The sequence below is a fragment of the Lissotriton helveticus genome, chromosome 3_1 (genome assembly GCF_964261635.1).
Source record: "Lissotriton helveticus chromosome 3_1, aLisHel1.1, whole genome shotgun sequence".
Classification (NCBI taxonomy): Eukaryota; Metazoa; Chordata; class Amphibia; order Caudata; family Salamandridae; genus Lissotriton; species Lissotriton helveticus.
The window spans coordinates 1,614,038,312-1,614,051,774 of NC_136061.1; positions in this window are offsets into that span (position 1 = coordinate 1,614,038,312).

Below are 13,463 nucleotides of genomic sequence, written 5' to 3' on the forward strand. Positions count from 1 at the left end.
ACCAATTAATTAATTAACATATTTAATTAATTATAATTAAATTACTTCCCACCCTATTCCCCTATGAACCCACAACCCGCTACAGAAAATAAATTACAAAAATTAAAATATTTAACAATTAATCAATTAAAATTAATTAACAATTACATTTTAATTAATTAACAATTAATTCTACATAAATAACAATAAATAAAATAACATATTTAATTAATTATAATTAAATTACTTCCCACCCTATTCCCCTATAAACCCACAACCCGCTACAGATTTATATTACACAAAAAATAAAAATTAATATCAACTTACCCAAAATTCGATATTTTTGTTGTCTATAATATGTCTAGTCGATATTATGTCCATTCTATATTTTTGATTCGATATTATGTCCATTCTTTTCGATATTAAAATGTTCTAGTCCATATTTTGGTAGTCTATATTATGTCTAGTCGATATTATGTCCATTCTATAGTTTTTTACTCGATATTATGTCTAGTCGAAATTAAAAACTCGATATTTTGACTCTACACCCTGGACATTAGAGGCCATACACTTATGTGGCTTTAAAACCTTTCATTCCCCTGCAATTGACTCAACTCATGGGAGGGCTAAAGGGGGTCATTGTACTTATGTGGCAAACCAATTTAAGTGTCGTAAGATCGAAATGGTTTTTGACAGTAGGTACTATCACATAATTAGACTAATTATTGACCCGCACCTCTATGTGATCATTGTGAATTTCTACAACAATATATTGGTTGTTATTATGGAAGAAATATTTACAACCTTAGGTAAAAACTTTAAGCATCTGCTTGAAGGAAGTGCAAAAACAATCTGTATCATATGGGGCGGGGACTTTAATTGCAATCTGTGTAAGCACGGAGAAAATGGTACCTGTGGCCTTATGTTGGATAGGGATACAAGCCTGAGCCATTTTGAACATACCATCAGTGGCAACTATCTAAATGAATTATTATTCACATATGACCTGGGTTTTGTCAATAGAATTGGCTGTAGTGATGTCCCATTTTGTCCAACGTTTAATGGGAGAGGTGCTTATACCACTATAGATTTTGTATTAATTTCTGCGAACTATGGTGGAAAGGTCCAGAATTTTAAAACTTTGGACAACCCCTTAAGTGATCACTTCCCTCTAAGTTTAGAGATTGTAGAATTATCTAATGATAAGCCCAGGTTAAGTGCATTGAGTGAGCATATAAATGATATTGTTTTGAGCAGGCAGAATGGCTACTCCTTAAAATGAGGTAAAATTGTACCGGAATTTTTTTTGAATCAATTATTAAAAAAATGTATTTCTAGTTATAATATATGTTTAGAGGTAAATGAGGATATCAAAGATAGTCTCTGGGTTGAATCAAAACATTCTAGAGAAAAACTATCAAGCTGGTTTGATACTGACTGCACAAAAAACTACCCAAAACTTAAGCATGCCTTAAATGCTCCCTTAAGAGATATTAACCATGTCAAAGTATTACGGAAGGAATACAAGACAACCTTAAAAATAAGGAAGGAAGCTATCAAGAAGGAAGCGTGGGTAGCATTGTGTGAGGCCTTCCAGAATAAAGATTCTGCAGCATTCTGGAAGATGGTAAATGTGCCCCCCTTTTCTGATAACGTTAAGGCTAGGGTGGAAATTGCCATCCCAGAAAACGAGTGGGTCAGACATTTTGAAGAACTGTATCGGCAGGAAATTGAATGGGTTCAACCTCATTCCCAAGATTATACTGGGACCGAAATGGCCCAGACTATAACCTTGATAGCATTGGATATTACCTTAAATGAAGTAGGAGCGAGCATAAAGGCCAGCGCTGGAGGTAAGGCGCCGGGCCCCGATGGCATTCTAGTTGATCTTTATAAGAGCAACATGGATCTTTGGGGCCCGCTCCTTACCCAGGTTGTTCTAAAGGTTTGCTTCCTTCATGGTGTGAGTCAATTATCGTTCCCATATTTAAAAAGGGGGATAGATTTAGCTGCAACTGTTATAGCCCAATCTCATTACTTGACACTACCATTAAGATTTTTGGTCGAGTAATTTTAAATAGGCTGCAAGCATGGGCGGAGGAGCATTCCATAATCAGTGAACTCCAGTACGGTTTTAGGAAGGGGCTGGGTACTAATGACCAGTGTCTTAATCTGCATATACTTACAGAAAAATATGCTACAGCCAAGAGTGGTCGTATGTTTTTAACTTTTGTCGACTTGACGTCGGCTTTTGACATTCAAAGGTTTGGCTGATATTACATAATTTAGGGGTATACGTAAACATTATTAATTACCTCAGAGAACTCTATGCTGGGGCTATTGCTCGAGTTAGATATGGAAAAAATGGAGAGTGCACTGATACCTTCAGAGTTGTGAGGGGGGTGCGGCAAGGCTATGTCCTTGCTCCTTTTCTCTTTTTGATTTATATTAATGACCTGGAAAGAGTATTACTAGAGGAGTGTAGGGATATGCCCCTTGTCGGAAGAAGATCCATACCCGCTCTCCTGTATGCCGACGATGCGGTCCTGATGGCCAGGACCCCGCTGGCCATGCAGACGATGGTTAATACTTTTACAGTTTTCATGTCTAATTTAAATTTGAAGTTAAACTGTACTAAAACGTTTAGCATGACCTATGGCTGCAGGCAGCATAAAAGAGAGAAAATAATTTATGTCGGACAAAAGCCTCTCGAACTCACCCCTACATTTCCATATCTGGGCGTATTATTCGATCAAACTGGTCGATGGAATAACATGATTCATGCCAGGCATTTACTGTTCTGTAAATCTATAATGGCGCTGAAATGTTTTAGTAAAAGGATAGGTAAAAAACCACCTGGGGAACTCCTTACTGTGTATAGAGCAACTTGTGTGTCAATCGCTCCCTACGGCGCAGGACTATGGGGACATGCAAATGTAAAGCTGTTGCAGACGGTGTAGAATACCTTCCTGAGATTCCTCCTAGCAGTCCCTGAAAGCACATCAACCTATGTTTGCCACGTTGAGCTGGGGGTACCTTTTCTAGAAGATATAATCAGGGTTGCTCCTATTCTACTATGGCACAGGGTGTTGATGATGGAGGAATGTGCTTTTAATCGCTCTATCCTTAGGGATGCAATGAGTCTAGAGAAATGGGGAAAAGTGGGTGGTTAAGTAACGTAATGTCCTTTATGGTAAATAAAGTTCATCCGGAATATTATGAGGACCCCTTATCTATGAACCTTGTCTCTCGGAAATCTCTTAAGGATACATGCATGAGGTTTTTGGGGGACAAAAGATTTAGTGCAGAAATGTCAAAGAAAACTGTGGCCGCTCACCAGTTAATAATGATCTCAGAATAAATGCAACCCTATATTGGACTATCTGTGAGCAAATTTGAAACATTTTTACTTATGCGCTTTAGATTTAATATCCTTTTTAGGCTTCTTAGTTTCCCTGTCATGAATATTTGGGGTAAACAACTGATGAAGTGCCCCTGTGATGATTTATCTGAACAGTCAGACATCCACATTCTCTTCTTTTGCAGATTTTATACTAATCCCAGAAAAAGGTGGATTGTCCCCTTACTAAAGATTATGGATTTTAACCAGTGTTGCCCTGCTTTTTTAGAATTACAAAGGCTTGATAATATTTTTACAGTAGCACCCTTGTCCGTATATTTGAAAACTGTTTATAAATTTCGGAAAACTATCACATGAGTGTACTCTTCTTAGGTTTAGCAAATTATTTAAAATGGATTGTATAATTATTGTGTTTTTACTTGTACTTTCATGGTTGTTTTATGTGCTAAATAACCGAAAAAAGTTTAAATGAAATGAATGAAAGAGACAAAGCAGGCTAAGGTTGACGCAAGATGTGTGCAGCAACAGCGCTCATGGCGGCAGAAGTGATGGCTGCAGCTAGCTAGGCCATACTGCACAGCTGGGCGTGGTTGAGCCCTGGGTTGCAGAGGCGGCCCTACTAGGATTGGGTGTAGCTTGGGGCTGGGTGTGCCCTCCTCACACGCCCCCACCGCTGACCTTATTAAGCCCATTAAGCCTTATTGAGCCTCGCAAATGGGGATGTCATCTTAAGACTTGTTAGAGACAAGGGCACAGTCAACCGCCAAGAGAACTCGCTGTCCTTCTTCCCTGACTTTACTGTTGCCATTTAGTCGGCCAGACGAAAATTTGGTGCAGTGAAAACATTTTTATTATCTGAAGGCATCCCCTCTACAATGCTGTGTCCCTCCAGAAGCTGGACAATGAGGACCAGTAACTGCGTACCTGGCGGAGATCTATGCCTCTGGTTGCAATTTGACATATTGGACACGTTTTGATTCTTCTCACGCTAAAACTGCTGTGTTCACAGCTAACTGGTTGTAACTCTGCTGGTTACTCTATGCTGCATCTTTCTGATACCTTTTGTTTTGTCTCTGGACACTCATCATTGTTGCAGGTGCCGGTGCTCCGGCAATGGTGAATCATATTTCGGTTTACTCTCCTGTTAGTGAGCTACGTCCTGAGTTTGCACACCATTGTGGGTCTTTTTTCTTTACATTTTAAAAATTGAGTACTGTGAGTCATAGGAATGGTCGGTCCCATTTTTTAAATTTAAGTCACCTATGGCGATCCGTTGAGTTCTTTGCTCGCCCTGCCCCTGGGAGATGCGTTTTGACCAACTCTGTGGTGACCCTCCAAGATTCGTGCCAGCTGACTTGCGGGGGCCACAACTGAACAGCTACACATGTATATGATGCAATGCACAAATGTATATGTTCTTTTATTCTAGCATGTCTTTTGTTCAGATCAGTCACCTCCTACCCAGTGGGAGGCGAGTACCTCTGGTGTTCCTCTCATGGGAGTTCCCACAAAAGTTTAGCTTATTTGGTTCTCCACGTTGGGGATAGTTTACTCCGGGAAGGGATGGCTTTGGCACGTTGGGGCCGCTGAAGTGGGTGGGGGGATGGGTGGGAAGGGTGGCACTGTCACTCTGCGCTTTCACTGTACCTCTGCGGCCTGTTTTTAATTATGAACCTCACGCCCTTGCTTCGACTTGATCTTGCATATCCATGGGTAGTAAAATAAAATTCCTTACATGGGACGTGCGTGGCTTAAACAGTCCCAAGAAGATATACACGGTATTGTCACATCTAGACAGTCTGGACGTCCAGGTGGCGTTTTTGCAAGAAATGCATCTTACACAGCACTCGGAAAAGCATGTGGGTGCCCCCTGGGCTGGGTTGAGGGTCGCTTCCTCTTACTCTTCCTACGCTAGGGGAGTGATGATTCTGGTAAAATAAGGGGTCCCATTCACTGTACTTAACACAGAAAGGGATACACAGGGCAGGGTAGCACTGGTCCATGGCACGCTTGGTGGTGTGGGCGTCCTCCTGGTGAATGTCTATGGCCCGAATGTCAATGACCATTCCTTTTTCACAGATCTTTGCCGCCGCATTTCGAAATTCCCTCCTGCTGAATTGATCTGGGGGGGAGATTTCAACACTTTCCTGGATGTGCAGTTAGATACACTGGGTAGCGAAGCAGCGCGACACAGACAGGCAATAGACGTGCTACTGAGTCTTTTAGATGCAGGTGCGATTCATGATATCTGGCGCATGCGGCACCCGGGTATGCGTGAAAGTACCTTCATATCCACAGTGCATGGCACATGGTCCCACTTGGACTATTGGCTCCTCTCACAGCTTGCATTCACCTGGGTTGTGGATGTCAACCACTTGGCCAAAATGTTTTCAGATCACTCACCAGTGATACTTTTGTTGCCTGTGATGCTACTTGTGAGCATCCACCTTTCCAGTGGCGGATACAGCCTTCCTTGCTTACGGACCAGGTGGTTTGGTGCACGATAGGTGCATCTATTAGGTTTTTTTTAAAAGAAAACGTAGATAGCGCTGGGGTCCTTTGGGAAGCGTTCAAAGTTACCATCAGTGGGGCCTGTATGGGAGCACAGGCGGGAGTCTTGAAGGATCTGCGTCGCCGGATCAATAAACTGGCCGGGAACATCTCTACTCTAGAGCGCGAGTATGCCCACAACCCAGCTCTGGACAAATTTGCTGCCACTCGAGATTTGGTGACTAAACATAATGATACAGTGGATCAGGAGTTGGTACAAAGGTCATGGCGCTGTACTGCTCGCTACAATGAGGGGGGGTGGCCCCAGTCGATCACTTGCTCAGAAACTGGCTGCGCCCAGAAGTCCGGACTATATCACAGAGAAGCTCGATAATAAGAGAGTAGCGCACTATAATACCTTGGATATTAGTAGGGTGGTGCTTGACTTTTACTCCGCACTGTATATGCACTGTGCACGTCGGCCCCCGAAATAAATAAATACCTCAACGATATCGTGTTGGGGTGGTTGTCTGTTGACCAACTCGAATACCTCACACAGCCCTTAGATGTGGAAGATGTTGAATTGGCCGTCATGTCCCTGCCCACCTGTAAGGCGGCCGGCCTGGACGGACTCCCTAATGAGTTCTACAAGGCATTTGCCGATGACCTAGCACCTAGACTCTTGGATGTCTTTGTGGAGGCTTACGACAAGGGCACACTCCCTCCCTCATTAAAAGAGCCCTTCTTTGTAATACTCTTAAAACCGGACCAGTCGGGCTTTGTCCCTGCCCGGTCAACTGCGCAAACCTTGGGCAAGTCTTCTCCACACTACATTACTTTGAGGCTGATTTCCAGGCGGTTGTTGTGCTGATCGACGCAGCAAAAGCATTTGATTCCCTGCAATGGGAATATATATGTTCACTATATTACTCCGAATGGAACTGCCGCCCTTTTTTAATGCTGGATCGAGCTATTATATGAGGCGCCTGCGGTGCGAGTGATTTCGGAGGCTTTCCCTATCAGGCGTGACATTCAGCAGGGCTGCCCCCTGCCGCCAATGCTTTTTGCGCTCAAATTAGAGCCCCTGGCTTGCAAACTCCGCCAGCGGCATGCACAGGCAGCGTTGCGTTTCAGACAGTGAACTTTGGTCGTTTCACTATACGCCAATGATACGCTTCTATATGTCCATGAGCCTGAAACATTTCTCCTAGAACTGCTACGCAAATACATCAAACTTGAGCGCTATTCGGGGCTTGGCATCAACTGGGTGAAATCAACGGTCTTCCCGCTGATGGCTAATACACCGCGTGTGGATCTGGATTTCCCCTTGACATGGTCCACTGATGCAGTAAAATATTTAGGAGTATGGCTGCATAGCACCCGGAGGTGGTGATTTCTGAGAATTACCGCCGCGCCCCTACTAACATCACTGAACGGGCAGTGAGATGGGCCAAACTCCAGTTTTGTTTGGCAGACCGCCTGGCGGTCATTAAAATGACGATTTTGCCCAAACTACTCTATCCGCCTCACTCTTGCGGTGTTTAACTCGCTTCAGTCAGCACTACTGTTGTTTGCGTAGAGGTGCAAGAAGCCTAGATGCAGTTGGGAGGTGCTGGCTTTACCATTCGAGCATGGAGGCTTTTAAACTCCTGATATGCGGCTATATTATCTATGTGCTCAGGTCGAGTTTGCCATTTTGGTACTTCTCACAACGGTTCCAGCCACACGTAGCAATTGAGTCCGACGCTGTCTTCCCGATGGCCCTTGCTGCGACTGCCTTGTCAGGTGGGGGAGGCAGAAGTTGGACTGAAACGCACTTTGCACGGCATGGGCGTGGAAGATGCTAGCAGCACATGCACAGCTGCATTATCTATATGCCCCAACCATGACGCTTGCTCCGCATCCGGACAACACGGCTGCACAGGGGCCGGCTTTTTTAAAAAGAGTTGGGTGTGGTGAGAATATCAAAATTAGGAGACCTACATAACCAGGGCCTGTTCTGGTCGCTTTCAGACATACAAGGCAGCAGGGACCAGGGTTTGATGCTGGGGTTCACATATGTGCATGTGTGGCAGGCGATTAGATCCATATACCCAGATTATCCAGAGGAACCTAAGACACTGTTAGCGTTGCAGCCAGTGCTGACAGAAGAGGAATGCAGGGGCCTTATTACGAAATTGTACAATGCATCCCTTTGGGAAAGAGAGACTTCTGACTCCCCTTCATATAATAAATGGGTGGAGATACTAGGAACTTCATTCTCACCAGAGATGTGGAGGTTCTGCTGTGCCCTGACAGGCCACTTAACGGCAAATTGGCACCCCCGCATTATCCATTTTAAATACTTGCACCAGTTATACTATACACCACTGCAATTGAAGCTCTTTGGTCTGCGGGAGAATGCCTGCTGTGTTCGGTGTGGGCAGGGGGATGCAGATTTTCTGCATCTTGCATGGCATTGTACAGGAATCTATCAATTCTGGGCCAAGATCGCGACTATGCTTACTAATGTTGTCTCTGAATCCATGATGTGTACTCCTGATGTCTGCCTGCTGGGCTGGGCAAAGAACCTCAAACCATGCAACCGCCGTTTAGTCGCTGTCTCGACCTTGCTTGCTAAACGGGCGGTGGCACAATGCTGGGGGTCTAAAACTACCCCCACTATGAAAAAGTGGGTCTGGGACTTACTCTACTGTAAAGTACAACTTCAAATATATGTAGAGGAACTGCCTGAGTCTGCACGCCCTAAAGATATCTGGTCCCCGTTGTGTGTGTATCTCCTGGACAACCCTGATTTGCAATAGATACTGTATATTGATGCACTTGTTATATTTAACTGTGGGACTGGTTACCTACTTGAGAACTATGTTCATGTGAAGATTTGCTGTGTTGGGGTCATAGTACTATCTACAGTGCTGCGGGGGAGGCGGGGGAGGGTGGTGGGATGTTCTTTCTTCTGGGTTGTTTAATTTTATGCTAATGAGAAATGCTTGTACTGCTCATGCATATTGATGATTGCCATGGTTCCTACATTGGGGGGCTGACTGAATATTATGCAAGCTGTTCAATAAACAGATTTTTAAAAAAAAAACCTCCATGCATGGGAGAAAAAGATCACAGTACACCTGACAAGCAAGCAGGTATAAGGGTCATCAATTGGTGCTACATTTGTTAATACCCCCCGCGATGAACAACTTACCTGGGGTTGGCTCCTGCCAGCCCTTTCAACCAAGTTCCAGCAGAATCCCTAGCAGCAAGGAAGCCACCAAAAAGGTGATTAGATAACCCAACAAAGTAATAAGCTGGAATGTGGCAGGACTAAATGTTTTGTTGGATAATAAAGACACTATTGAATACCTGAGCACATGGGACATCCTATGCTTTCAGGAAACGTGGATGATCGCACCCACCTCAATCCTGGGGTATCATGCAATTCACACAACAGCACTCAAATATCGTTTGGGAGACTTACTGGTGGTAACTTCTTCGTGAAACTCGACATTCAGTTGAATGCAAAGGAAGTAAAAAATCTCACACATGATGCATAGGCTCTTGAACTCAAAGACTTAGTAATGGATGGAAAGCCACCCTTTTCATGGTGATAAATTTGTACAACAACCTGCGACAGTACAAGAAAAGAAAGGTTATCTTGAACATCTCCGATCAGATAAGAACGTTACTTTAAGAATACCCAGGCCACGAGTTCCTCTTGGCTGGCGATTTCAATACAAGCAATCTGTGTCAACCTGGTGGGGATCATAAGGATCTCCATTGTAACACAATAGAAGCCTGCATCAGAGAACTTGACCTGTGCTTGTGCGATCACAAAGGGGCTCTGGAGGACAAACTAAAACCCACATTCAGAAATATCTTAATACTGACTAATATCTCCTTGAGCAAATACCTGTCCAGCAAATGTGATGTGTACCAAGTTCAAACTAGAAATGAAAGTGATCCCCATCCGTTATCAATTATGGTCAACGTGAGCTCTAAGATCTATTCCATTGCAGCATTTGCAAACAATCAGAACAATTCATGGTTGTGCAAAAATCATCATCTGTGTATTGTCATTATTTGGCAGGACAAGTCAAAGGGCAAGCAATGTTCTCCTCTCATCAAAGAAGAATGAACAATCCAATAAACTGTGCACATATGACTTGATGGAAGAGTTATAAAACAACATATTGATTTCACTTCTTCACCTCAGCCCACAATCTTTTTATTTAGAAGAATTGAGCCTTCACCAATGACATATTTATTCTGCCCTTGTGGCCTAGGAACTAAGGGCCTCATTTACTAAGAATTGGCGTATTGCAGCGCTGCCCTACGCCAATGCTATCCTACGCCAATGAGAAAGGGTAGGAATGCACCGTATTTCTGAAATACAGTGCATTCCTGTCCTGGTATGATAATGTGAAAGGAAGGACGAACATCACCTTTTGTCAACTTTCCTCTAACACCTTTTAAAGTTCCTCACAAATTCTGCCTTCATTGGTTAAAATATGTTATGGGATTTATTATGCGAAAGATTTGACTCGGAACCCTGTTTTTTTACTTTTCTTTGGATTGTAAGTGAGAATAGCCTCAAAGCCACTTCCAGAAGATTTTAACATTTTATGAAACAAATGTAAGAAAACAGATTTGAAATGTGCGGGGGGGGGGACAAAGATTGTTTTATGTGAATGGGTGTCAGGAAATATTAAGTGGAATGGGAGATTTTCCTTTAGAGTTTTACCCTGACCTTTTCTACTGATGTGCTCCTCCCTGCTTGTCTTTGTCTAAACAAAGGACTTCACAGTTCATCCAGGCAGTTCTAGTGTTTCTGACATCTATAAAAGTTGTATTTCTTTGTTGCACTTAAACAGCTTCATTGTCATGGGTAGAATTCAAAATCAATGCGTTGGTGTTGTCTAACAGATATTAAGCAGACATTCTCTGACCAACTTAGTTACAAGAGGACTGGACCCATGCCAGATTTTCAGGATACCCCGGAAAATACATGTGCATACAATTAACCTAAGCAGATGGGTCAGAGAGCTGAATTCTCACAGCTGTCATAGTATAAGTTTGGGACCCAGCAATGCCACACTAGACTACACACACCTGAAGAGCCGTAATTTAGGTCAGCTGATTGTATGTCACTGATTGAGTTGATAATATCGTCCTACAATAAAACGGTATTAATTACATTGTCTAGTACTACATTGTTATAGTAGATATATGGTTATTATTCCTAACGCCAGCTACACATACTTTGTGATATAGTGGCTATGTCAATGTAGTGGATGCAAAATTATTGTCATAAGATAAAACACTTGTGATATATTGGGGACCTACAGTATGAAAACAAGTTATGAGCTATGTTAAATGTACATTATTCGAATAGTTCATGCTTTTCATGAAAATTTGCCATGAATCCGGCCCTTTTGGAAGTGATTTGGACATCCTTGATTTATTAACATGTTCCTCATTTTTACAAAATCCACCGGGATTACGTAACAGGAGGCTGAAACCCAGAGATAGTCTGAGTGCTTGGTAATGTCGTTCGAATAAAAGAAATGTTATTCAGCTTCACAGATAAGTTGTTAATATTAACAACAGGTAGTAACTTTACTTACTTTAAGCAGGAATCATAAAACAAATAGTACAGATGTTAGACTTGTGCATGCATGACCACTGCATCATTTATTACAGCACAGCAAACCGTAATAAATTCGCAAGATCCTAATTACATTACACTCTAGGGCGGACTTCCATAGACAACAAAGATGTAGGCCTATAGAATACAATGAACGAACATTATCAACATGATATTCCATTTTTACATAGACTGTATTCAGGAAACAACTACTGGACTGGTGGAATTTAGCAACAATGCTTTACTCTTATTGAGGGGACTTCCGTGTGGCGCAATTTTTTCCGGCAAGGTTTCAAAATATGAGCACGAGAGAGATTTGTCGCTCCCCTCGTGCCATTTCCTAATGAAGGTGGTCGCAAGCGGTCGCGGTCACAGGGCTGCTTCTTGAGAAGGTTTGCTGCTGCTCCAGTAGATTTTCTATTCAAGGGGCAGCAAAAGAAACTAGAATTGCCTCGCGCTCCTGCGCACCGCATGGTGCTTTTCGTGCTGATTTTTCAATGCTGATCGCACTGCTGGCACTAGATTGCAGTGCAAGCAGCGCAACATAATATTTTCCACCAGTTGGCAACATTCTGCAGAATCTTGCGGAGTGTTTTATTCTACACAATTCCACGGAGTGAAACTCTGTGAGTTCCGCCCAAACCTAAACATGAGTGGCTCCTTTCAGATCCAAAGTAGAACTGCTTAGCACCTCCTCCAGCCAGTTCATCAATCTAAAATGAAGCAATTTAGAATGCAGAGCAACAAAATGTGGGTTTAGGTTAAAGAGCTCTATTCCCATTTAATTTTGCCTTTCACCAGCGAATATGGGAACACATATTAATGATTTTGAGCAAGTGGGAATTCGAGGCCTTTGTGGGTAGCAACTTTAGGGTGATCAGGAAAAAGAGGATTTGTCCCAAGCAGATGAGGTTTATAAACCCACTAACCTATCGCATCCGGATGACAACATCTGCTCCACTTTTTTCATCATTATAAGCCAACTGGCCTTTCCCCTCCACTGCAGTCTGATCATTTTGTATGGAGATGACAAAAAATAGTATTTGGTAGGCCTGATCGCCCCAGAACAGGAAGCAAAAAGCCAAACTCCTGCACTTTAAAATGTCTACTCGTCTTGACGCTTATCTCAGTATGCCCACATCTCTAAAAAAAATATTGCATTGTCTGTTACATACATTTATTGACAACTGCCATATTTCCAAAGTGTAATTTATGAGGAATGTATCCTTCTAGGCTTCAAATGGGACACTCTCTGTGGAGATAACATTGCTCGTGATCATCAACCATTGGTCCACAATCAATATGATTCCTCAGGTCTTCCCATGGAAGATAATAAACCGCTGTAAATCTAGCAACACAGTTCCAGCGAAGATTAAATGTTTGAGCATCAGTGAACTTCTTAACGAAACAGACATCATTTGACTGAACTTGACAGCACAGCTTTATAAAAGATGCTGCCCAGTATAGTCTAAAAGTGGGCTTGCCTTAATTCAAACAAAATACCCACTCACAGATGAAAGGTGGGAGTCCAAAATAAAACAGAGGGTAAATCAAAGAATGCTGAGGATGTAGTGGGGTAAATATATGCGCATACACCCATTACATTGTTTGATGCCTGCTGTAAAGGGGTAAGACAGATGGTGCTTTTCATATAGACAGCTCTAAGTGACTAGGCTGTCTAAGTTCACCAGCTGAGAGAAAGAGCACAATTTGATTTAGCTCAAGTTAAGCTAGAGTTGATGCTACTTGGATCCATTTTGGTTTTGCTTTGTCCCGGTGTCCGTAAGGACATTTCTTTACAAATTCCCTAGTCTAGGCAACAGACTCACCACATAACACCAAGGTAGCAACACCTTTCCTGTGTTACTGGAAGAAGCGTGTCAATTTATGAGCCAGCTCCAGAGATGATGATTATGTCATAATGTCTTGATCTGCCCCTGCTTAATGTACTCCAGTTGTAGCAGTCATTCAGGGTTTACAATGTTTGTGCAACAC